Source organism: Cryptotermes secundus, unplaced genomic scaffold (assembly GCF_002891405.2).
Source record: "Cryptotermes secundus unplaced genomic scaffold, Csec_1.0 scaffold444, whole genome shotgun sequence".
Classification (NCBI taxonomy): Eukaryota; Metazoa; Arthropoda; class Insecta; order Blattodea; family Kalotermitidae; genus Cryptotermes; species Cryptotermes secundus.
Window position 1 is genome coordinate 339,323 of NW_019743153.1, and position 25,978 is coordinate 365,300.

Here is a 25,978-nt window from a genome sequence, read left to right on the forward strand (position 1 = left end):
TAGGTGTAGGGAAGCTTTCTTCCTTAATGGACGTTAAACCAACAGCCAATCAAGTCTCGGCTACCACTGCTATGGAAGTTGTGTTTGCTAGGCGCATCCGGAGGAGAGAGAGAGAGCACATGTACGTGGGTAATTGAATGGAGATAATCCTATCCGCCCGCATCTCATGTCTACAACCCCCCCTCCCCACAACCGCCCGGCAGTTCACAGCATCGTGATCCCCAGTAAACATCTACATCCTGTGTACAGATATGCTGCGCATTTCCATCCTTCAGAGATCTCAAGTTGAACTAGTAAGAAACTGTAATTAACCAAGGTGGAAGAAGATGTGGAAACGTATTCATATCTAGCACTTTATTTCAAAAATGGCAAAGCAACTGTTCGAAAGACTCGTCCACGTAAAAAACATTACATCATAAGACATGCCGTAATAAATACAAACGCTCAAATTTAAATGAAAAAAGCGAATTAACTTCTTTACTACATTAAGTTCAAAACGCTTATCCTCTCGTCTAATTTTCACAATAATAAAATACAATTGGATAATAATTCCTCCACCTTTCTTGCAATGATAGGGACCTCCTAATCCCAAGTGCCGAATGTTAACTACACATTTAAGAAAAAAAAAAAGCTTGAGAAAAACATTCTCTCAAATATTGCTATGCATCCATAACAGCTTGGTTTTACAAGGAATTCTGTGCAGAACTCATTAAGCTAACTTTTCTGTTGCAGAGATTTGCATTTCTAGAAAGATTTTGTCGTTGATGTTGTATTTATTTAACGTACAGTTATAGTCAACAAAAGAGAGCAATACGCCCAACGCGCTACAGTGTTGCACTCTTTCGCAGGTGGTTACACACTCAGCTTCTAGTAGACTCAGATCTTTTTAGTTTCAAACGTAAATGCCTTCAAATTATTACTATTACTTGTAGTATTTGCAACAATAGTAGTGGTGATGGCGGATAACAGGGGCAGCGCGTTATAGTGTATGAACTCTTGGCACGCCCGTAAGCTGGGATCTGTGTTTGTGCTCTCCTGAGTGTAAGTAGCGGCCTTGCGACGGGTTGCTCACTCGTCCAAGGAGTCCTACCGAGTGTGCATAGGATTGCGAAACTGAAATAGCGGCCAGGGCCCAATGGAGGGTTTCAATGCCAATGATGAATGAACGAATGAATGGTGCTAGTGGTGGTGATAGCTTCTTTGAAGTAAACGTATTACTTCAGTATAGATTTTGGCTGCTTTAATATCGTCAGATATTTGTACCTTTACCATGCTCCCAACTTTTGACTTTAAACAGTATACTATACAAAATTTGTATATTATGTTTTAACCCGCCTCTGTACCAAATTTCTCACTTTAGCTCCAATGGTTAATTTGTTGTCATTTACTTGCGTAGGTAAAGAGAGGACTGAATAAGCAAAGTTATTGGGTTCTTATAGCAGCGATGAATGAGTGTAGCTGATTATTTTTTCCTATTTCTAAACTTCTTTCATTTCATTTCCTTAAAATTATTCAAACAAGACTTAATTAAACCGTCTATGTATACCACAGTCCGTCAATGATGCAACAAGTGTTACTCTTTTTATTCCTCCAATTTCACCATTAAATTTCTTTACTGAACTTACCGTTCATCACTTGCCGAAGAAATAATGCCCACACGTATTCCAGACCGCAACTGGAGATTGTGGAGAAAAATACGATTAGTAAGAGTGGTGATTTGATGAAAGGATTACATATTAAATATTTGTTAGCAGCATTTACCAAGAGAAAATTTGTTAAACAATACACCTCAAGAGAGACAAAATATTCAAGAAAACCGTCTGTAATTTAATGTGTCTGAAATATGAACTCAGCACAGAACTGCTGCGTCCATGTAGCTGCTCACCCCCCCCCCTTTCGCCGCATATCTGCTCATAAAACGGAAGTTTAAAAGGGGAATGATAGCGTAACGAGATAGTGTAGAACCATCACCGACGTTCTTTCAAAGCAAATATTATTTCCTCATTAAATGAACCTATTCGCTTCTATGCCCTATCTATGAAGTTCGCAGTGCTTAAAACGCATCTAGGTCTGTGTGTCAAATCGTCACACCGCGTATTGGCGGTTTCTTGAGATCTGGGCGTGGAAACTATGCGGAGCTAACATCTTGGCTGCCAAAACACATACTTGATAAATAGGAGAGAGAGTGAAGAAATCAGTCTTATGGAATGTGGCGCCGTGTTAATCGACGTTTCGGTGGAACGTATCGCCTCCATCTTCAGGGTAAAGACTGGAATTTGTTGCACCTGCTCTCGCTGGTTCCCAGAAGACTGTTCTATTCATAGTCACAGCCGTGAAAACCTCAAATCTTACAGGATAGAGAGTGTTTGCAGCTCTTACTGTAATGCTTAAAGTATTTCCAAATTTTATTTAAATTTGTTATTCATTCGAAATAATTTTTAAAACCGTAATAGTGATACTGCGGAAGAAACCTGTAATATATCCAGCATTCATGGGATCATTCATCGTCGTGTGTGTGATAAGATGGGAGGCTCGAATGCATATAAAAACAAACGAGTGAACTTCAGGGCAACTTAATGTCGACATTACAACTGAAACTATCAGGCATTGTTAGTAGTTAGGGATTTGGATTGAGGTTTGAAGTTCTCATAACACAATTCGCTTTCAGAGAACGAAGAAAACCTCAGGTACAATGGTCATTAAATCGAAAATGATTAGAACGAGCATATGTCATAGCTGCATCAAACCATTAACTGCTTTTTCCCTACTTCGCACTTAATGGCCTAATAGCATCGTCCCATCTATCTATGGGCTGTTCAAGATTTCGGTATACTGCTATCAAATATTGGGGGCACACAGTAGCGTAGTTGGTTGAGACATTATGTTACTAGCCGAGTCCCGATGAGGTGGATTTTTCAATTGACATAATCCTTCCAGTCGCACTATGATCCTGGGGTCGACTCAGCCTCTAACTGAAATAAGTACCAGGAATCTTCCTGGAGGTAAAGGGCGGCCGGCGCGTAAGGCTGACAACCTCACCGCCATCTGTGAGCCGACTGTCTAGAAAATATGGGAGCCTCGCCGTCTCACAACCCTATGGGTCTCCATGGCCTGTTACAGGGATAGCGTTACCTTTACTATCAAATATTAAATTTAATTTAGTTGACTATGCTCGTAAGACTGCAATACTACAAATATGACAAATATTTAAATTGTCATCTTTAAAAATTCTCTAAAGCTAAACTATCTTCATTTAACGTAGAATTTTATTTGGTATTCTATGTTATGTAGGAACCAATATGCGGTACATTTCCCACAATCTGAGGTGAATGGGTTCGAAGAAATTTGCTAAAATTGGACTTCAGAATGAATCACACTGCCAGTAGTGCATACAGCCCTTTACACACTGCGCAACCACGGTCGTGTCCTATTTTGTATGGCGGCTTGTAACCCACCATAAGGCACACTCGCATAAACTCTCACCAAAATTGGTCACGCAACGAAAGTTACTCCTCTTACACAAATTCTTCTCTGCTTACAGCTTCCTTATTGTTTGATTCACTCTAAGACTATGAAAATGGAGGAAGTATATTGCACCGAAACGTTAGAACATTTCTACCAGACTGCATAGCGCCAGATCCCAGAAAACACGTCTTTTCACAGTCGCCGCTTTGGAAACGTTAAATTTCACAGAATTCCATTAATATTTATCTTATAACAAGTTGATAAAATACTCTGAAATCGAAAACTTTCTGTGTAATGAAATATTGGTGCTATACGAGTACATAATTGTAAAGAATTGTACGAATTGGATCAGTCTACATAAGCCAAGAAGAGAGAAATTTCGCCACAGGCGAAGAGCGAGAAAGGACTGCAACACAGTCGCCTGTCATCTCTGTGGGATTCTGTGGGAACAGACAGCTGGAGCCATACCGTCTCCCGCTCTCCTTGGAAATAAGTAATCGATATGAATAAAAGTTAGGGACTGAAGATAGAACTGTAAACACTAATATGTGTATATCCACTACAACGGAGAGGCTTCAATTTGATACGAATCATACTAGCAGAATTACCAGTTAAATTATTTTTAAAACCGAAATTTGAACTCCACTTTAATTTATCTAACTCACTTCTAAAGCCTTGAGTTTTGTGTGCCAATGTATTCAAAACACGATCAGCATCTACACGTATTCTGACTATCCAATACCATAATGAACGCTCGTGATGTGAAGGTATTTCAGATATTAACCTGGAAGTACGTGAGGGGAATATTTGGACCTTAAAGAAAGTACAGGAAGAAACTGGGTGATGGGGAGCTTCGTAAATTGCACTCTTCCATCAAATTATTATTATTATTATTATTATCATCATCATCATCATCATTATTATTGTTATTATTAATGTTGTTGTTGTATATTTCTATGTACTCGTACTAACTTTGTAATTCTCCACTGTGCTCTTAAGTTTGCATGTAAATAAACACGAATTGAATTATTTTTTCTGAATATCTATACCTTACATTTCTCGATTGTCAATTACCACTTAGATTTGTGATAATTAAATTATCATTATAACTAATTAAGTCATTTCATGGAGCACAGTAGCTCCCTTGGTCTAGAGAAGTGTTCGTTTTTAAGGGACGCGAACTTTCTTCACTGTGTTCACAAGAGCACACCATTGGATCGCACGAACCAGCCGAACACAAGGAATCTGTCTATATCCCAGAACCTGTGTAACATTTCGTTGTTGTATGGCGATGGACTTCTAGTCCTTGTCACTCCTTCAAGATGGAAGACCACACCATCTGCGTGAAAAAACAATAACTTTACGAAATCTTATTTATTGATGGAGAATGACTGCGAGTTAGAAAAACAAGTTGTGCTTTTTTCAACTTCACTTCGACGAAGGAATATGAGTAAGAAGGAAGTTTATAACGGGTTTAGTCCTCGGATTGTAACATCCCGTTAGCGCATGAAAAAACCGATGATACAAGAACGTATGAAACTATGCAGACCGTGTTCTGTGGCAGAATACTACACATGTGTGACTTCCTATTGAAACTACACACATATTCAACCAAGAATTCCACATATACTAATTCTGAATGTAGATTGTATTCACGATTAATATTTATTCTTCTGCTTTATATCTGTCTAGGCTCTCCAGTATATATTCTGTGTTGGGACTGATGGATTCTGGTGGGTAACAGAGCTTCAATTGAGTAGACTATGACAAGCGTTATTGGTACTGAGGCCCGGAAGTGAGCATAGCTTCCAGCAATTTATGTACGTGTATTTCAATTACATTTTACTCCACACCCCTCCCCTCTAACAGCCCTAGGTTTGTCCTGAGCACCGTGGCAACACACACACACACATATATATATATTCTATGTAGTCCCTGATGAGGTGGGCAGGACGTATAGCACGAATGGGGAGAAAAGAAATGCATATAGGATATTGGTGGGAAAGCCGGAAGGAAAGAGACCACTGGGAAGATCAAGGCGTAGGTGGCTGAACAATACTAAAATGGATTTTAGAGAGATAGGATGAGATGGTATGGATTAGATTCATCTGGTTCAGGATAGGGACCACTGGAGGGCTCCTGTGAACACGGTAATGAAACTTCGGGTTCCATAAAATGCTGGGAAATTCTTGAGTAGCTGCAGATTTGGCTTCTCCTTAAGAAGGGCTCAGATCCATATGTAAATAAGTATGTAGTCCCTAGTAATTAACTACAGTGGATTAAACCAATGCTACAGTATGTGAGCTTACATCCATAAATGACGTAGGGTTTTGGTGCAACACGTTTTATTTACAACCAACACGGTTGTCACTTCTATAGCCAGGTTTTCCAAAAAGTGGCGTCTCTTTCGAAGATTGGTAAGTAATTTACATTAATTCAAACCCAGGTACTTTATTGAAGAGTACTACCTTCTGGGATAGAACGTCGTGTAGGCCGTTGAAAGTCAACCGACGTCTCAGAGGAAAATATCGCCACCATCTTCAGGGTAGAGGAATAAGCCGAGAAAGATACCAGCTTGGAAGCAGGTGACAAGCAGAGTAATCGCCTGGCAGGAAATTTCGGATTATATATGAAACAGGAGGAAAACGGAAGAATGGACCTCTGTTCCCATTGGCTCGCTGAGAAGACAGAATGAGAGGGAATCGGTCTGTCCTCTTCTGAGCCGTACTGAATTTCTAAGAAATGATGGAGCACATTTTCTGGTGTTAAATATTTTGTGGAAATTACTTCGTGTTTCGTTACTTTATTCTTGAAATACCCCTATTTGAGGGCAGCGTCGACGCTTATAAAGTTTGAACTGCACTAAATTTAATGCCACGCGGTATAACATTAAAGAAAATATAATCTTAGTTACAAAGTTAGCTGAAAGCTTTCTGACTCCTTGTTAATAACAGGTTAGTTCGTAAAATAAACGTTATTGTCTCTAGATATACAGCATAGACTGCATTAATAAGAGGGCGGGGTTATATCCCACCTCCTTTTAGTGAATGACAAGTTATGCATTACAACGCGATATTGATATCTGAAAGCCAGATTATATGCTAAAGGTAAACTAATTAAGCACTACGCCATGAGGGTGTATCGAGGAGTGGACGTATAGCTCCACATTTTCTTGATCATGGCACTAACTGGAGGTGAGTGGTCAGCTTCACGCTCCTGCCACTTTATCCCCGGGGAAAGAGCCCCAGTACACATTGGAAAGGAAGCTGGGTGGATCCCAGAGCCGGTTTGGAAGCTATGGAGAATAATAAATTCTGATCCTACCGAGACTCGAACTCCGACCCGTCGGTCGTCCAGCCCGTAGGCAGTCGCTATACCGACTGCGCTACCCCGGCTCATGATCTATAGGCTTTCAGACAATATTCGTGTCCTAACAAATGCCCTTTTTTTTCTGTGGCGCTACAGCCCCCATTTGGGCCTAGGCCTACCTCCATGAATCTCTCCGTTTCACTTCGGTTTACTAGATCTTACATAGGGTAGGACTCCTTGGACGAGTGATCAGCTCGTCGCAAGGCCTCTACCTGTAGACAAACACAGAAACACGCACACAAACATCCATGCCCTGAGTGGGATTCGGACCCACGATCCTGGCTTCCGAGCGAGCGAAGACAGTGCACGCCTTAGACCGCTCGGCTACCGTGACCGGCAACAAATGCCCTTATAAAACCTTAAAATAAACTTGTAATACATGGCTCTTACTTTGTAATTAAAGTTTGTCGCTACTGACGTCAGCATTACATCTGGATAAATAATCTGTTGATTTTCCTTTCCACAAAAAACAATAAATATAAAGATGGATACCAGGTGCTATTACACATTTATGAAATTTCTGGAAGAAGAAATTATTCGAAAGTTTAGAAGGCGTAAAGGAAATAACTCGCATTTAAATGTTGAGCGCTTCATTACTGCGCGTATTCCCTGGGCTGGCTGTTTTATATAGCGCCATTTCTGCTAACTCAACGAGTGCAGTTTCATGTTAAAGCATTAAACTTCAGAAAATAATTTCGTGGGAATAAACGCAATGTGTCTAACTGAATGTTATAATCGTGTGCTTAAAGGAACTATTAGCCTGAAGACTAAAATACATACTAATAGGAGCAAAAATATGTAGGTAAAATATTATCATCCCACAGTTAAATTTTACAGCAAAGTTCAGAAATTTCCTCGGCATATATAGACTACAGTATCCTTGTCAGAGTGACGAGCTCATAGTTTCAGTGCAGAGACACGGCTGTTGTAAATGTGTAGCTTAAGGAAAAGATGAAGTCCATATCCTTGTTATATACAAAACAGTGCACATGTTATATCAGTCTCTCAGTTGAGTGGGAGAACTTCGTCTGTTAATAAGGTGCACAAGGAGATCCGTTGCGCTGACCACGTGACACCCTCTATCCCCAAACGTTGGCACTAACTTCGCCGACAAACGGCGGTCGCTCGGTCGGTATAGTTCTCCTGCGGACTGCACACAACGGAGTTTGTTTTTGTTTAATAAGGTGCATGTAAGACATTCGAAAACTGAAATACCAGCAACTCAAATATTTTCCCCACAAACGAAATTAGACTGTGAAAATTTTCTTGTATGCTCAGATAATAAATTAAAGTGACCGTATAAATATTATTTTAGCTAAGTCGTAAGACTGCCATTTAAAGGATAAGAGTTCGATACAAAAACTTTTCACTAAACTACCTTTCAGAAAAAAAAAACGCAATATGCTTGTCAAGCCATGTTCCCTTAATGTACTTTTCTGTAGCATTTTCGAACAACGAGAAAGGGAGACTAAATATGTGTCCTACAGTTATCTGGAAATCATATCATTATACATTATATATGTATATACAAAACCTTATGGACTACACTGTCTTCCTTTTCAGGCATCATAAATATTATAACTTGGAATGTTATACTGAAATTCTTCTATAGTCTTCAGTACCATTCAGAACCAGACGGGTGTTTTAAATCAAGTGTCATCGTTGGAAAACAAAAATTAGAAAATACAAAACTATAATTTACCTGTGGTTATGTATGGGTGCGAAACTCTTGTCTCTGACATTAAGGGACGCACATAGACTGATGGCGTTTGAGAACAGGTTGTTGAGGAGAATATTTGGACCGAAGAGGAATGAAGTTATAGGAGGTTGGAGAAAAATGCATAATGAGGAGCTTCAAAATTTGTACTCTTTTCCAAGGATAATTAGAATGACCAAGTCAAGAAGGATGAGGTTGACAGAACATGAAGCACGAATGTGGGAGAAGAGAAATGCATACAGGATATTGATGGGAAAGCCAGAAGGAAAGCGACCACTGTCAAAACCAAGACGTAGGTGGGTGGACAATAATAAAATGGATCTTAGAGATAGGATGGGGCGGTATGGATTGGATTGATCTGGCTCAGGATAGGGACCAGTGGAGGGCTCTTGTGAACACGATAATGAACTTTCGGGTTCCATAAAATGCTGGGAAGTTCTTGAGTAGCTGCGCAACTGGCAGCATAGACGGATAGATACATGAGACAACTTTCACAAATTAATGAGTAGGCCTAAAACATGTTTACTTGTCTGCAGAGAACTCGCTGTAAGTACAAAGAATTTAAGCCTTATTAAAACGATAAATTTCATTGTTCTCATATTCGTATACGTAACCAATAAATCATATCCCTTTATGTAACTCTTATTTTCCCTTCACTTAACACTTTAGGGTGATCAGTGAAGAAATTGAGATGGGTGGAATACCTGTAGGTGGAAATGAAAAATACATGCAACATTTTAGCAGGGAAACCTGATGAAGGAAAGAATTTGGGATACTTGGGCGTAAATAGAGCATAATAGTACACTGGATCATAAAGAAGCAAAATTTTAAGACGTGGTGTGGATTTATCTGGCTTACGATAGCCCAATGTGGCTGGGCTGTTGCGAACATGGCTATTACTGACGTCATCATTTCTTACCAAAATACTGTCACAGGGTTTGGATCGGTAAATGGATTTATTGGAATCTTAAAAACTGTAACTACAATTAATAATAGTGTTATGGCGAATTCACGTCCTCTACAATTCACTAGAGCAAGGGGACCCAAGATCGGCCCGCGATGTAATTTTATCTGGCCCGCGAAAGAATTGTGCAGAAATGCGCCAATTGAACTAATTTTCCAATGAGTACTGGTAAATGTAATTCCGAGCTTACTGACCTGACATAATATACTGCAGTTCGATGGATTAGCTTTGGAAAGGTTATTTCGCGCTTCTTTCAGCTCAGGAATGAAATTGATATATTTCTTACAGAGAAAAACCATCACGAACCACTTTTATCAGATACCAAGTGGCTTTGGAAATTAGCAGTTTCGCTGATCTGGTAAACCATATGAACCATTTGAATTTAAAGTTGCAGGGTGAAAATAACTTACTCTGTGATTTATTTGCACTTATCAAAGCATTCAGAGCAAAGTTGAGACTTCTCGAAAGGCAAGTGAAAAATTGTAACTTTGTTCATATGCTATACTGTGCAGAGTTGCATAAAAAAGGTGAAGCAGAATTTCCTTCCTCGTTTGCAAATTTAGTCATTTTAGATTTGAAGCAACAATTTCGGAAGCGATTTGCTGATTTGGATTCCAGCGCTCAGGAAATTAGATTGTTTCAAAATCCGTTTGACTGTGATGCTGCAGATGTCAAATTTAAATGGAAATTATTGAACTTCAGGAAAATGATCATATTAAAGACAAATACAAGGAAGGAAATTTGATCGAATTTTATAAATTTCTGGACTCTGAGCAATTTCCAAATTTAAAGAAATTTCCTTCTAAATTTATCTCCATTTTTGGGACGACGTATCTGTGCGAACAAACTTTTTTCCCAGATGAAGTACATCAAGTCGAAATACAGGGCAAATTTATCCGATGAACATTTAAAGTCGATACTTGTGATTAGCGTTTCAAATATGAATCTCAATTTAATCAGATTTTAAGAATGCAAAAAGAGTTCCATCATTCACATTAATTGTTTTAATATAATTTGTGATGAAACTATGAGCATTTGCTGCTACTGTCTGTTGTCATTAATATACGATAATTTATTCTCACGTATTTTGTATTTAATTTATGAAATTCTGTGCTTTCAATAAAACTCATATACCTAGAGTTATTAATTTCTCATTTTATATGGCCCGTTAAAAGTGCTGAATTACCTAATGTGGCCCGCGGTTCGAAAAGTTTGGAGACCCCTGCACTAGAGCATACAATAATTCTCCTCAGCCTCAGTCGGTTTGTGTATTCGTTGCTGCAGAAACGTGTAAGACAGTCGTGCCCTAGCAACGGCCGTCTCTTGTGGCCTTGAACTTTCATGTCATAATATCATATTTTTGGATCTAACGTGTTTAAAATTCAGCAAATATTTATTATTATTTTATTTTACATTTTATATCGTTCCACTCACGAAATTGCCAATTTACGATAGGTCATTATACTTTATTCTGAATGAATTCTTTATACACGTTTTGCGTATATTAAAGTATTCTGTTGAAGATATTAATAAAACAAGATAAGAGGGTGGAACAAAAAAAAGTAATGACAATTTTTCCCGTCGATTCATGCCCTTCCTACTGAAAAATACAAGTCATCTCCGCGTTTCCATTTTCTCCATCAAGTACAAATTCAAAGAAGAATCCCAACATCAGCGAGAGATAGCAGCCAAATTACTACTTGGCCCTTTGTGTAAGGAGGTTAGGACTTTAACTCATTGTTCCGTAGCTTTAGAACGGCACTGGGAATGAACGGATTCAGAATAAAGACAAAAGGGTTCAGATCTTAGAGAATGTGCATATCGAACCCCTTACAAATGTTATGTTGAAATCTCTTAGCAGTAGCAGCATTAGTAATAGCAGTAGTAGTAGTAGTGGCATTTGTTTGAGGCCAAGTTCAAGTTAAGATATAATTCTTGTCTGGGCTTGCAAGAACTCAATTATCAAAGTTATTTCATAGCAAACCGACAAATGAAACTTCTGTTTAGAGACAACGGAGTGAAAGTAAAAAGAAAGGCAGTAAAATTATGAAGAAGGAACCGCAGATGCTACAGATGCTAGAGGTGAATGAGTTCATACGCTCGTGATTAAAAGTTGATTTCTTAAAATAAACTTTGTTTAAGGAAATTGAAGACAGACTCTAAGTTGGGTAAAAGACTTTAACACAAGGCGAAGCATACAGATTCTTACGCTCCGGGCATCTTTACAACAAACATTTAATTTCGAAGGAAACGGGAGATTTTCTGTACATTTCTTCTGAAGTGAGGGGCGTTTTTCCTAACCAGAGAGCGCTGCCCATGATTCTACTGAAACTAATACGTCCCTACACTCAGGGTATATCACAGTAGAAACGTAAACTGAGGGCATACATTTTTCACACTAGAGAAAATATTTCAGTTCATGTAGAGGATTGCCCACAGATTGCTTTCATGTGTTTCTTATGATAATCTCAATACACAGCGATTATTGCTCTCGATGGTCTTCATAATAATTTGCAACGTGGTTTTTGTGATTTATTAACTGAATTTTTAAATAATGTTCAGATGAACTTCAGTAGTACTGAGTCCAATTACTCGTACTTCTCCTACAACTCTGTTTCCTCATACTTGTAATTTATGTTTCACCCCAAGAATAAAAGTAAGAACACTATAGAATATTTGTGTTGCTGTTCTTTTCGTATCAACTGGCTTCAGCTTCGTTCTTCAGAAATGCGTGCACACCATATAATCAAGTCCCTTGAGGCATGCGCGTACCTTGTGTTTCTGTGGAAAGACTATCGCCTCTGTCGTCGGTGGGCGTCGGTGTGTGGTGTGGAAATGTGAACGCAGTCCCTGGCTACTAACACAGACCGATTCTTGTATACTCGTGTTCAACATTTCTGCTCACGTTTTGGATTGGTTTCCTCTTTTAACCGCAGCTTCAAAAGGTAGCAATTCCTAGTAGAATCATTGCTTGGAATCGCTCGGGACAAACCGTTCCACTGTAGTCTCACGTTTGCTTTCAAGAGAACAAACTGAGTCAGTTCGAGGGGGGAACAGGTTTTGCTTTCAAAAGGAGATGCAGTAATAAGGACCAAAATAAATACATAACGTATATGAAGAACAATAATTATTTGGAATCCAAATTAGAAATTCATTTTATGCTTCGAACGACAGGCGTTTCCTTTCAAATGAGTTACGGGATTAAGATAAGATATTAAAATGTAATTTAATTAATAATTTACAGTATATCAACGTAGGTGGGAAATCCCAATCCACTCGTGCATAGAGGCTACTGAGCGTCAGAGCGTAAGAGAAACCAAACCACCTGCTAGACACCAACCCTGCTGATTTTTGTTACAGTTCCTTAATTTCAGTATTTATCTTCTTCCTGTAATAGCGAGACTGCTTACTTGTGACATGGCAGGATCAGTGAAAGAACCCCGTCCACACATAGGCCAACATTATTTCTGAATTTATAACACAATCCTACGTAGTGTAACGGATTTGTTCAAGGCATTACCAAACAACGGCCCCGTAAACACGGTCCAACACACAATAAATGAGGCTGTTTTCTATGTTGTCCGAGGCACGCCCAGTTCAGGTAACGGACCATTGAACTGACAGTCTGACATATGTTTTGTATGGGGTCCGTGCCGAAGAATTATAAAGGGATGCAGAATAACCGAGAAGGCTCCAGCTCGACCAAGGTTTTCCGTGGTTTTCCTCGGTACTAGAGCAAATGCTGAGTTGGTACCCAAATTCCACGTTGAACTGTATGCCTCACATGCAGCCCTCCCACTGTTNCGAAACGACAAGAAGACTTTATAGTGGTTTCAAGTGCTAGTTTCTGTGCTGAGATCCGTTGCCAGGAGACGATTAGTGAAGGCGTAGAATCCTAGTGCGTGTGCAACAGTGAATTGAGAGTGTGTTGAATAGCCATAGCGCTATAATTGAGCGTGATTAAGAGAACTTGTAACCGAAGTGCCAATAAATCCAATCATCTGATCTAGAACCCGTTATTTTCGTCACGCGTACGTCCCTACAAATGACAATATATTCAACAGAGTAAATTATATAATTTCGAAATGAAGAATACTTTTAAATTATAAAGTGAGAAAAAAATTGAAGCGGTCGAGGCTTATTTTAAGATATTTCTCCTTCTTACGCGCATAAGGACAAGCCTATTCCCGTTTCGCATTTCCATCCATCTTTTCCTGGAACGCCCAATGAATCTGTAACCCCTTCGCTGTTATTTCATTACTTTCTTTGGCATCCTTTCTACACGTAATTTCCCATTCACTCTATGGTTCATCACTTTTCACATTATTGACTCCACCCCTAATTCCTTTCTAATTTCTTTATTATTTAAATGATCTTGTCACGTGTAATTTTGACCGCTCTCGGAAAATATATATTTTAAGGTACTTTCTCAGAATTTTCCAGGAAAACTGATGAAATTCTGGACAATAAACAGCTCCGCTCTCAAATCTAACGTAAAGTTTCGCAGTCGAATAGCATCTGTAATGATGGGTTCTGTATCGTGAAGTTTCGAAACTGGCAAAGCGCTTTCAAACGTTCAGTACGACTTCAAGAAATTTGCCTACGTTTTCTTACAATAAGTGGATTAAAATCTTTCTATATCCTGCTCATAGTAATCATTACAAATTTTGCTTTCTTGGAACAAAAAACAACACAGTACTTGCTTACATATTGTACGTAAAACGTACTGAATTAGCTGATTTTATTTCTTGGCTCATTTCAAGGCGTAAATACGTATGACCTCGTATGACAAGGTGTGTAATGGGAAATGACAAGATGAACTGGATGAAGAAAAGAGACACGAAGTAAGTGATTCCTCGCTGAAGTGTTACGGGCTTTTCATATTCTCAATTATTGGCAGTAGCAGTAAACGCACACGATCTCCCTCTCTTGCATTCTCATAAAACAGTCACTCGAACGATAAGTGACTATATTTTTCAACAAATATACTGTCGAAACGTTGGATAAAACAAAACACTAAATTCCGTGGCTTGAGTCCGCAGGCGAACTATACCTACCAAGCGACCGATGCTTGTCGGCCTCTATGGTCTAATGGTGAGAGTTCCTGGCTATAGATCCAGAAGTCCTGGGTTCGAATCCAGGCGCTATCAGATTTTCTGAGAAGTAGTGGGTCTGGAACGGGGTTCATTCAGCCTCGTGAGGATAACTGAGGAGCTACTTGAATGGAAAAGTAGCGGCTCCGGTCTAGCAAACCGAAAATAACGGCCGTGGGGATTCGTTGCGCTGACCACGCGACACCCTCTATCCGCTAAAGTTGACACGTTGGATAAACAAACCAAAAAACACTAAAGGAACTAGCGTTTTTAAAGGTGATATTTCTTGCTTGACATGGAAAAGGTTAATAATTTTTCAAAGAAAATAAACTATGATGACGTAAAGTGAATTTACCTACCACAAAGATTCATGATAGCTTTTGTAATAATAGAAATGAACTTTAGTAATAAAAGACTAAATTCCTTACTCAGCTGAATAACTCTCTTCTGCTTATGAAAGAATGGATATGATGAGCTGATGTATCGTACTTTCGCCATGAATACGTCTCGGGTTCAGAAATCCTTTATGTGTTTGAAAGCAGAACCATAAAACGTTATACATGTACGCGATAAAACAACAGGAAGTTGTGAAGGGAATCCCCTCTCTCCTGTCTGCAAGTTATTACACTTTCAACTTGACTGCGTGTCCTATACAGCGGACGATACAATAGCTCTCTGCACCCTCTGCTTGCTGCTATTTTGAATATGGAGTTGATCACTACACCACGTAAGCATAGGCTACTATTACAAGGTGTACATCATTTTCCCACCGTTATAATACCTGAACCACTTCCGCCAGAACGACTATTAGGCTTTAGTAATATGCTTTAGTGCCTCGTATCCTCATACACGGTATCCCCCTTCACTCTTGAAAGGTACGGACCACCCAAAGATGACTTATTGCGGAACTGGTCAGCATATATCAACCTTTTATTGATACTGGCGAAGGGGATGAGGTGGATTTTTGGGGACTGCTGAAATAATAACAGCTGGAACGAACAATAAGGCTGTTTATATAAATATAGAGAAATTTTCTAAATGGACTAATGGATCTTGAAAACACGAGAGAACATTGGAGTAATTTGTACTAAGAGCTTCAAAAACTGAAATGTCTGTCTGGAAAACCATATAACTGGATCATCTCTTTAAATTCAAGTTTCCACTACATTCTGATGATGAGAAACAAACATACAAAGACGTAGGAAAATAAATTTATGAATTATGTAAAATTTTCTCTTTCTTATTCTACCTTCTTTTTTCTTAATTTCATTTGCAGTTTACTGAACGACGCTGACAGTAGCCCAGACAATACAGAACATGATTAGTGAAAAATTAATTGAGAAGTATGAAACGGAAGAAAAAATCATTGCCTAATTTTAGGTACTATTTCCCTGGAGCGACTGATGAAAACACTGAAAACCCAGGGTCAGAAAAGCCTATTTGCGAACTGATTTTTATACCTGAGAGCCCTCGAAATACAAATGGCAGTATTGTCTACCCTACCGCGACCTCTGATATCCTTGCTGACTCCGCCGAGGTAGGAACTGTTAGATAATATTTTATTTCCGTTTCAATATTGTTATCCAGTCCAAACCTAGAAGTTCCAAGTGACCTACATAAGTTTCATTTTCACTAAGACAAAACAAGGACACGTGTGTTAATCCACTACAAGAGAACCTTCAGTTTATGTTATGATGGTAGATATGTATGATGTACTGCTATGTTCATTCTCTACTTTACACTAGTCTATACAGATCGATACGGCGGCGGGGAATGTTACGAATGTTTAGCTTTGTAAACGTCAAGTAGATTCAGATGTCATACAGGGTTGAGGTGGCTTTTCGTAATTTATTATCAAGTCTTTCAATGTCTGTCTTCTCCATTCACAAGCCCCGTGCTTCTGAACACACAACCAGAAATGGTTAGAGATTCCAGACCCCAGCCTAGAGCATATCGGGTTGGAAGCTTGCGACTTTTCTCTGAGTCATCCAGCTAATTCAAACTGCTATAATACTCCCTCAAAAAGTGTCTACTCCGGTAGAAAACTTACATAATACTTTGGGCCGCGCCATAGCTTAAGCGGTTAGTCGCTGGTTTCCCACTGCGGCGGTCCGGGTTCGATCCCGGGTCTGGTCAAGTGGGATTTGTGGTGGACAAAGTAGCGCTGGGGCAGGTTTTCTCCGAGTACTTCGGATTCCCCTGCCAATCTTCATTCCACCAATTGCTCCACAATCACCCTCACCTATCATCTGGGGCTGCTACAATATGCCAGAAATGGCCGCAGTGCAAGGGACTTAGTCCCACCCCACTAACAAAAAAATACATAATACTTTTACAGTCATTTTCAATAACTAGGCCAATGGCCTGTTTCATTAGCTCTGAAATATCCTTTCCTTCGTCTGATCTGTTAGTTTGTACTGCTGTATCCCGCCCTGCACTAATTAACTAAGTCCATATAGATAACACCTTCTTGTGAAGCTGCCAGTCGCCCAGCTACCCAAGTATATCCAACATTCTGTGAAACCCGAATGTTCATTACTGCGTTCAGAGGAGCCCTCCCTGGTCTCTGTCCTGAGCCCGAGAAATCCCATCCACACCGTTCATTCAAATTACTGTTGCTTCCCTTGAAGCATAGGGCATCCGAGAAAAGCTTCGTTTCACTTCAGTTTCTTAACCTTTAGACAGTCGGTATGACTCCCTGGACGGGGGATCAGTCCGTCACAAGACCGATACCTGCACAGGAAAACAAAGACACAGAATAAACCTAGAGAAACATCTATGCCTCGAGTGGAATTCGAACCCACGACTCCAGTGTTCGAGAGGGCGAAGAGAGTTCATGACTTAGACCGTGTGACCACTACGATCGTAAATTCACACCATCCCGTCCTATTTCTCTAACATTAATTTTAATATCATTTTCGCACTTATGTACAGATCGTCCTAGTGGTCTATTTCGCTCCAGAATCCAAATTTGTTCCTCTGCTCCCCTGTGCGTGCTATATGCCTTCCCCATTTCATCATCCATGACTTTATTACTCTAATTACCAATTTTCCTGCACAACAAAACTAATACTTTCTTCACGATTCGATTTTCTTCCTCCTTTCGATAAGTCCTTACCCAAGACCCAATAACACCTTCTTGCCAATTAAGTACGTATTGTAATCGTCAATGAATTCTATTCTGCAGTTCATCTCAAGTCAATCATAACATTTTCATCAGACTAGAATATTTCACAAATTTTTTGTATTTCTGAACAAAGTATTTCAGCCTGCTGGTGGTTGGCAGTTAAAGTAGTAGTGCTTTCAAGTGGACGTCAGTTATTTAATTTCAATAGCGTAATATATGTTTGTAAGAAATTATAAATATGAATGATCTAGGTAGAAGTTACATACCGTTGATCATAATTTTGTATAAGGAAAAAGTAATCTGACACAGCCAAGTACCAGCAAAACTGCAAGACGGGTAACCTTGCCATGACCTTTATTGCTTTAAACGTTAGCCCTGTGAATTCATGGATCATCCAGGTTTAGGCAGATTTTCAAGAGAATGAAATTAGAAACTCAAGAATTAAGATGCCACAGGTACAGAGCTCTCTCTCTGCATACCGTTCCAATCACTAACAGCAAAAAGAGAGTTCAACGGTTGTTTATGCAGTGATTAATTGAACATAGCGTAAGTAACGTTTCACTCCCTTTTCGTTTACTCTTTATGAGGCCAGACTGCTATACTTGCCTGGAATAATTTCTGTGTGCATAATCCCCAATTACTTACGCTACCATAATGAGACAAATATGACAGGGTACCATAGCCATTGGCCAATGTTAGCCGTTCATCCGAATAGCAGAGTCGGTCGTTATAATTGGATGGCTGCCATAGTTGAAAGCTGTTATAATTTGTTAAGCTCTTATTATCATAGTGTAAATTTAGCCATCTATCTGTCTATCTATCTATCTATGGCTCTACAGCGTAATTTTTGGACCTTGGCCGCTTTTCAGTTTCTTGATTTTTATACAGTTGGTAGGACTCTCTGGAAGGGGGATCAGCCCATCGCAAGGCCGCTACGTACACTCAGAAAAACATAAACTATGACCGGCCCGATTCATAGGTATCTGAGTAAAATTACCAAAGTTCGAAGATAAACTATATAAACCTTTATGATTACTCTCTTTTGGAATGTGAAGCCGTATAGTCTGCCGTGTATTTACCAACGTTTCAGAGAAATCTGCTGTCTCCAATATATTCGTAATAAAAGAGGCGGAAGTTTCCTCTGAAATGTTGCTACACAGCTATCAGAAAAAAATATGTCGAGCCCCAGGAGACAGTGATCTTCATAGTCACCGCAGTGAATGCCTAGAATTTCATACATGGAGCTTATAACCACGATATAGAATTTCTGTAGAAATACAAGACAAATTTGTAAAAGCATCTATATATATTCAACATGCGTAAACTTGCAGGCGCTATGCGGTATACTCACTCGTGGAGCTGAGCCCTTTTTGAGGAGCCACCAATTCTGCAGCTACTCAAGAATTTACCAGCATTTTATGGAACCCGAAAGTTCATTACCGTGTTCGCAAGAGCCCTCCACTGGTCCCTATCCTGAGCCAGATCAATCCAATCCATACAATCCCATCCATTTGAATATTGTTCATCAACCTACGCCTTGGTCTTTCAAGTGGTCTCCTTCCTTCTGGATTTCCCACCAATATCCTATATGCATTCCTCTTCTCCCACATTCTTGCTACATGCCCTGCCCATTTCATCCTCCTTGACTTGATAATTCTAATTATGCTTGGAGAAGAGTACAAGTTATGAAACGCTATTCGGCATATGAAACTACATTAAGAATGATATATCTCAGAACTGTATGTCCCATTTCTTCTACACTGGCGACCAAGAATATTAAGCGCGACTTGGCTTAGCAAACGCATTTGCCTCTGATGCTAATTTCACTTACTTACTTACTTAATCCGTTCCTCTTATACATTTACGGTATCGAGGTTGTTTTGTCATTTTGATAGTTTTACAAACGGTAAGACTCCTTGGACGAGTGATCAGCTCGTCGTAAGGCCTCTACCTAAACAGAGGACAAGACAAACAGAAACACATACACATACGAAACATCCATGCCTTGAGCGGGATTCGAACTCACGATCCCGGCTTCCGAGCGAGAGAAGATAGTACATGCCTTAGACCGCTCGGTTACTGTGACCGGCGATTATTTCACAATGAAGGAAAACGTACGAACTTCCAAATAAATCGGGCTCGTTCATCATAAAAAGGAGGAGCAACATTTGTATTCAATTCATCAACACGGGGAATAGCGCTTCCGTAAATCCCGCATACAGAAGCTTCGCCAGAAGATGAGTGGCCTTAAACATGCAGTAGCCGTAAGTCTAAAAATCCGGTATAGCTGCGGCTTTACCTGTAAGGTTGATAGAAGTGAGGGGGGGCTCAGACAATAATCCATGTACGTGCCGTACAATGGCGGGCTAGTGCCTCAACAGTGCGAACACCTGTTTACCGCGGTACAGAATTGTGGGAGAGGGAGGTAGATTTACCGGCGCCCAGGGCGTGCTTCAAACATGAAGCATAGCGAAACCTTCGTCGGGACAGTAACCCAGGATTATTCAAAACCGACCTGCACAGGGCCGTCAGCAAGTATTGCGCCATACTCCGAGACTGCGGATTAAGTTGTACAACATTTCCCACCTCCCAAATACGACAGAGGTTTAAAAACACAGGAGTTTCAAAAACAAAAGCCATCATGTAAGAGTACTAAGATAAATAAATATTATACGGCGTCAGTATTTCTGAACCAGTGATATCATCGAAAGTTGCCAGGAAAGTTCGGAGTACACGATAATCATGACGGAGATATTGAGATCGTGATTTCGTGATTTGAAGATCACGTAACTGCAATGGATAAAATTTTAAAGTTTTCCCTATAACAAGCTGTGGAGGCCCATAGGTTTGTGAGACGTCGAGGTGCCCACATTTTGTAGATAATCGGCTCACAGATGGTGGCGGCGAGGCTGTCAGCCTTACGAGCCGGCCTCCTTTTATCCCCCACGAAGATTCCTGGTACTTATTCCTGTTAGAGGCTGAGTCAACCCCAGGGCCATAGTGCGGCTGGAAGGAATAGATAAATCGAAAAAATCCAATTACCTAATCGGGATTCGAACCCGCGACCTTCCGGCTTGGAGCATAGAGCCTCAACCAAACACTAACGAGGCCGTGCCATAGATCAGGAAGTTAGTCGCCGACTTCCCGGGTTCGAGCCCAGGTCAGGTCATGTGGGATTTATGTTCAACAAAGTGGCACTGGGGCAGGTTTCCTCCAAGTAATTCGGTTTCCCCTGCCAATTTTCATTCCACCGACTGCTCCACATTCATTTTCTATCATTCAAGGCTGGTACAATAGGCCAATTAGTGGCCGAAGTACCAAGTGGACTCTCACCCCACGCCAAGAAAAAGAAACTAAATTACATTACCGCGTACCCCTCACGTAACTGCAAGAAGGACAATATAACGTTCTTGACAGGTTATCTAGGCATAGGTTGAGAAAAGGAAAGACATCACGATGCTTGCAAATATGCACTACTCTACAGATATCACCTCACACGCTCCAGACGAGGGGGGAGGTACAGAGGAAGAAGAATAAGACGAGATTATGATGTCCTGACGTGTACGTAGATGCAACCGAACGTGTGGCATTTGTACCATCAGCCCGTTCACCGCTCTGATCATGTGGCATATTTCTTAGTGACAAATGCACCTGTATCGGCAATAGGATCTAACGCTGAAAGCCGGCCACTTGCAACATTAAAATACAACCACAAATTGAACTATTATTACACAGTTATAACTTTACGTCACTTAGCAGTGAAATCGAAGCAAGTTAATTGCGTCCGGTTCTCTAATTGTCATATACAATACACACAACCACATAAATGTAAATTAATATCTTGTGTGAATTGTTGATTTACATATATAAACTGTAACGTTCTACGTAAAACAGTACATAATACAGGAATCAATAAACAATAAGTGTATAATCTCAAAATTAAAAAGGGTAACTACTTTTTATTGCGGCAATGATTAGATATGAAGCATAGAGTTGAAGCTTCTGTACATTTCCAACATAATCAGTCCACACACATATTACTGTTACTCTTATTTTAAATGTAGGCTCATGTAAATATAGCATGCAGGTTTACGAACTGAATACGTTGGCCATTAACGTTTTCGCATAGGGATAATAGAACTTCTATGTAAGATTTGTCGTTTCCACGGTGATGATTATGAATAATGCCGTCTTCTGGGATGTGGAACTGTGTAGATCATGCGTGAATCGACGTTTCGGAGGAGCATCGGTTTACACAAGATCTACACGGCGCCACATCCCAGAAGAGGGCATTCTTCAAGATATTTTCTGTTTCTAACTTAACTACTAATTAAGATGGAAGAGATATCTTCCTCCGAGAAGCTGGTTGAATTTCAGCTGATCATGAGGCGTTATTTACAAGGTAATACAATTCTTCAGAACCACTGCCGTGAGAAATTCTGCATATTTTTCAGTTCACTCGACCTACTGATAAAGGACAACAGTTCAAAGAATGAATCGAATGATTATGACAGATATAATGATATTATTAGAGACTGAAATATTTACGAAGACACACTGAGAGTCCTGAACTATCTCTGACGCTTGAAAAATAATCTGAATTTCAACAGATCTATGGCGAATCCTACTGGCAATATACTACACGCAGCAGTTCTACTGCTAGTTATGATAACACTGATCTCGAAATGAGAACCTTCTATAAAAGCCGACAGTCAAGTAGAAGCAAATGTTTGGGGGCCGAATGTGGTCCACAGAATTGATTGTGCCCTATCCTGCCATTACATATTATACTCGTACATCTGCTTAACTAGGAGGACGCGGTAGCGTAGTTGGTTGAGGCACTATGTTACAAGTCGGAAGGTGGCGGAATCGAATCCCGATCAGGTGGATTTTTCAATTTACCTAAACCTTCCAGCCGCACTATGGCCCTGGGGTTGACTCCGTCTCTAACAGAAATGAGTACCAGAAATCTTCCTGGGAGTAAAGAGCGGCCGGTGCATAAGCCTGACAACTTCATCGCCATCTGTGAGCCGATTGTATAGATAACGTGGGAACATCAAGGCCTCACAACCCTATGGGCCTCCACAGCTTGTTAGAGGGACAGCTTTAACTTTTTACATCTGCTTAACTAAATACAGCAAAGGCCGTTCTTAGGAACAGGTACTCATTAGCTACTTAAAACTACCAACTATTCATTAAACAAAAATACCCATTTCCGCATTTAGAAGAACCAGATTCGGCACCCTATCCAGGTGCATCGTCTCACAACATACGTATATAGTATATATAAACACACACACTTGGTCGTCCACTTACGACCGACATCCGTTCTGACTGACAGGTCGTAAGTCGATCTGGTCGTATGTCGACCATATGTTTACTAACAATATTTTTTAACCTTTCTGATATTTTCATCATCTTTATAATTTATTTTTAAAACTTTTACATTTTAATTTTAAATACAGTAATGTTTTTATCTTTTACTTAGCGACTGTGTGTATGTGTGTGTGTGTGTGGTCGTAAGTACGGCCGGTTGTAAGTCGACGACCAAGTGTGTGTATATATATTGCTTTCATCTAAACTTGGGTCTCGGAAGTGATGTCTAGTATTCAGGTTTCCAGAACAAAATTTTGTACGAGTTCTACATATCCCATCTAAATTAGCCGGCTTGATTTGATCATCTGAATGTAATTCAGGGAGGTTACAAATTATAAATCGCTCCGTCATGTTTTTTTTTCCATACCTCCATTACGCCTATACCCAAACTTCCTTCTCGGTAGTTTGCTTTGAAATAACTTCAATCTACCTTTATTCCGTATGATATTTAAATAGAATATATAATTTCTGCTCAAAAATGTCGTATGAGTCAGAAAATGAAAGGATCACTAACTGACGGGAATACAGTCCCCGGATACTTCACGCAGGTACGAATAAAACACGAGCACATACTGTTCAAACAATAACATGTATGTTATTGCATGGTAAAATTACATTTTCTTTTCAATTTTATATCTCCTTTTTATATTTCCATTTCGTTGCGGTTCTATGGTAATTCATCGTCCATTAAAGTTTTCTGAAACTCATTTTGGTGCGCTACCTGTTGGCGACAGGTTGGAAATTAGCATCCCGGGTGCCGCACACCAGGGGGCACCACCAGCAAAGCAGCACAAAGGATTGGCCCGCCTGGCTTTTTAATAGACTTTAAATGCAGCTGCCTGCCAGCCAGCTTTATATGGCAAAGGCAAAAACATAATCTGAAATAGTAATTTAACATATAAATAAATGTATGGACATTCAGTTCAGTGGTTTGACAGGACATATTAATGATATATTTAGAAAGCCGCCTATCGTATTTGAAGCAACTAGTTTCCCCCTCTCAAAAAGCATTACAGACACGTTTCCAATAATGTGAAAGATTTTCGAGAAAGTATTTTCGAAGGTAATGCTGCCGGAAACAACTTATTTATTACATTTTATAAATAATTAACATTTAAATTTACGACAATCACAGGTGTTTTTAATGGACTCAATTTCACTGCCTATTCACTGACAACTCACTGAACAAGCCAAACAATAGTATAAAAGGTTAACTTTAAATTAGCCAACCTAAATTGTATAAGAGGAATTCCTGCGTGTCCGTTTTGATGGTCACATTGATGTGACTTGTCTTCTGTGGCTTTTTGTGAAACCAAACCTAACTGCATGAAAACATGTTCGATTTTAACGGTCATGAGAAATGTCGATGAAAATACAAAGTTGATATAATTCATGATATACTCTCAAACAGCAAATTCACACACAGACACGCACGCACGCACACACACACACATAAGGTAAAGCTATCTTAGTAACAGGCCCTTGAGGCCCATAGGGTTTTGAGATGTTGATGTTCCCATATTTTCTAGACATTCGGTTCATAGACGGCAGTAAGATTGTCAGCCTTACGCGCCGGCCGCCCTTTACCCCCAGGAAGATTCCTGTTACTTATTTCTGTCAGAGGCTGAGTGAACCCTAGGGCCATACTGCGGCTGGAAGGGAAATTGAAAAAATCCACCTCATCGGGACTCGAACCCGCCACTCTCCGGCTTGTAGAATAGTACCTCAATCAACTACACCACCGCGTGCCCCAATATATATATATATCGTTTGACGTAAGTACTGTTTCATAAAATAAAAGAACATTTCAATTATTATGAAACATATTTTTGTAAATATTTAATATACTGAACAGTCTGATATAGTGGTAACGTTGAAGACGTATACTCGTATTTGAGACGTGCTAAGTTCGAATGTTGGGTGAGACATCAGCTATCCTGGCTGTGGTATTTCGTGATTCTCCGTAGTCTCTCCAGGCAAATACCGGGAGTGTATCTCGATAGGGCCATTACCACTTCCTTCTACGTCCACCTCAATTCCTCATTTGTCAGTAATCCTATTATCCGGCATATAGAGTCTAGCTACTGACAACATCGCTAAATAACCCATATACACACATGTACTGTAATGCATATCAGCATTTAATATTTATAACGGAGAGACCGCTATGTGTGTGATTCAACTGCCAGGTCGAATATGATCGATACGGTTTCCATGAATTTTATTGAGAAATCAATCTGGTAGAATGCTCATTTGAGCTTGTCACGTAAAATAAAAAACAACAAACTTCATGGCCTTTAGTCCGCAAGCGAACTATACCGACCGAGCTACCGCCGCTTGTCGGCGAAGTTAGTGCCAACTTTAGCGGATAGAGGGTGTCGAGTGGTCAGCGCAACGGATCCCCATGGCCGTTAATCTCGGTTTTCTAGACCGGAATGAGCTATACTCGTAATATCTCACTGCAAATAAGGGGAGTCAGAAATATCCTGAGTAATGAGATATGAAATCACGAAGAGACGCGAATCAGGCCTCTCTTCACAAGTCTGGAGAGATAAGTCTACACCAGGATACCCGATAAAACACTGTAAGTAAGAAAACTGTAATGCATATGTTGAAACCAACGTATATGGAGTGTGTGGATTATACTCTTCGATTTTATGATAATTTATTTATTTATGGCTTATTTAATGGCCTGTTAGCAGCTGAGGTTACACGAATCCAAATGTTAGGACTATTTACGAACAACGAATCTGAATGGATATGGAAGGAAACGGCCCTCCAGAATACGGTGCCGGAGTCAAGCAACTCGTTTGCGGTGTTCGCTGACGCTCAATGGCGCCGCCTCTCACACGTAATCAGTGGTAGAC

At 39.9% G+C, this 25,978-nt stretch overlaps 1 long non-coding RNA gene across 1 annotated transcript in view; it reads right to left on the minus strand.

Moving 5' to 3' along the window:
- Window positions 1-1,625: 1,625 nt before the first annotated feature.
- LOC117283043 overlaps window positions 1,626-25,978 on the minus strand; it is a 250,047-nt gene continuing 225,694 nt past the window's right edge. The window contains exon 3 of the long non-coding RNA XR_004514041.1: window positions 1,626-1,675. This is a non-coding gene — a long non-coding RNA (uncharacterized LOC117283043). The remainder of the gene's footprint in view (window positions 1,676-25,978) is intronic.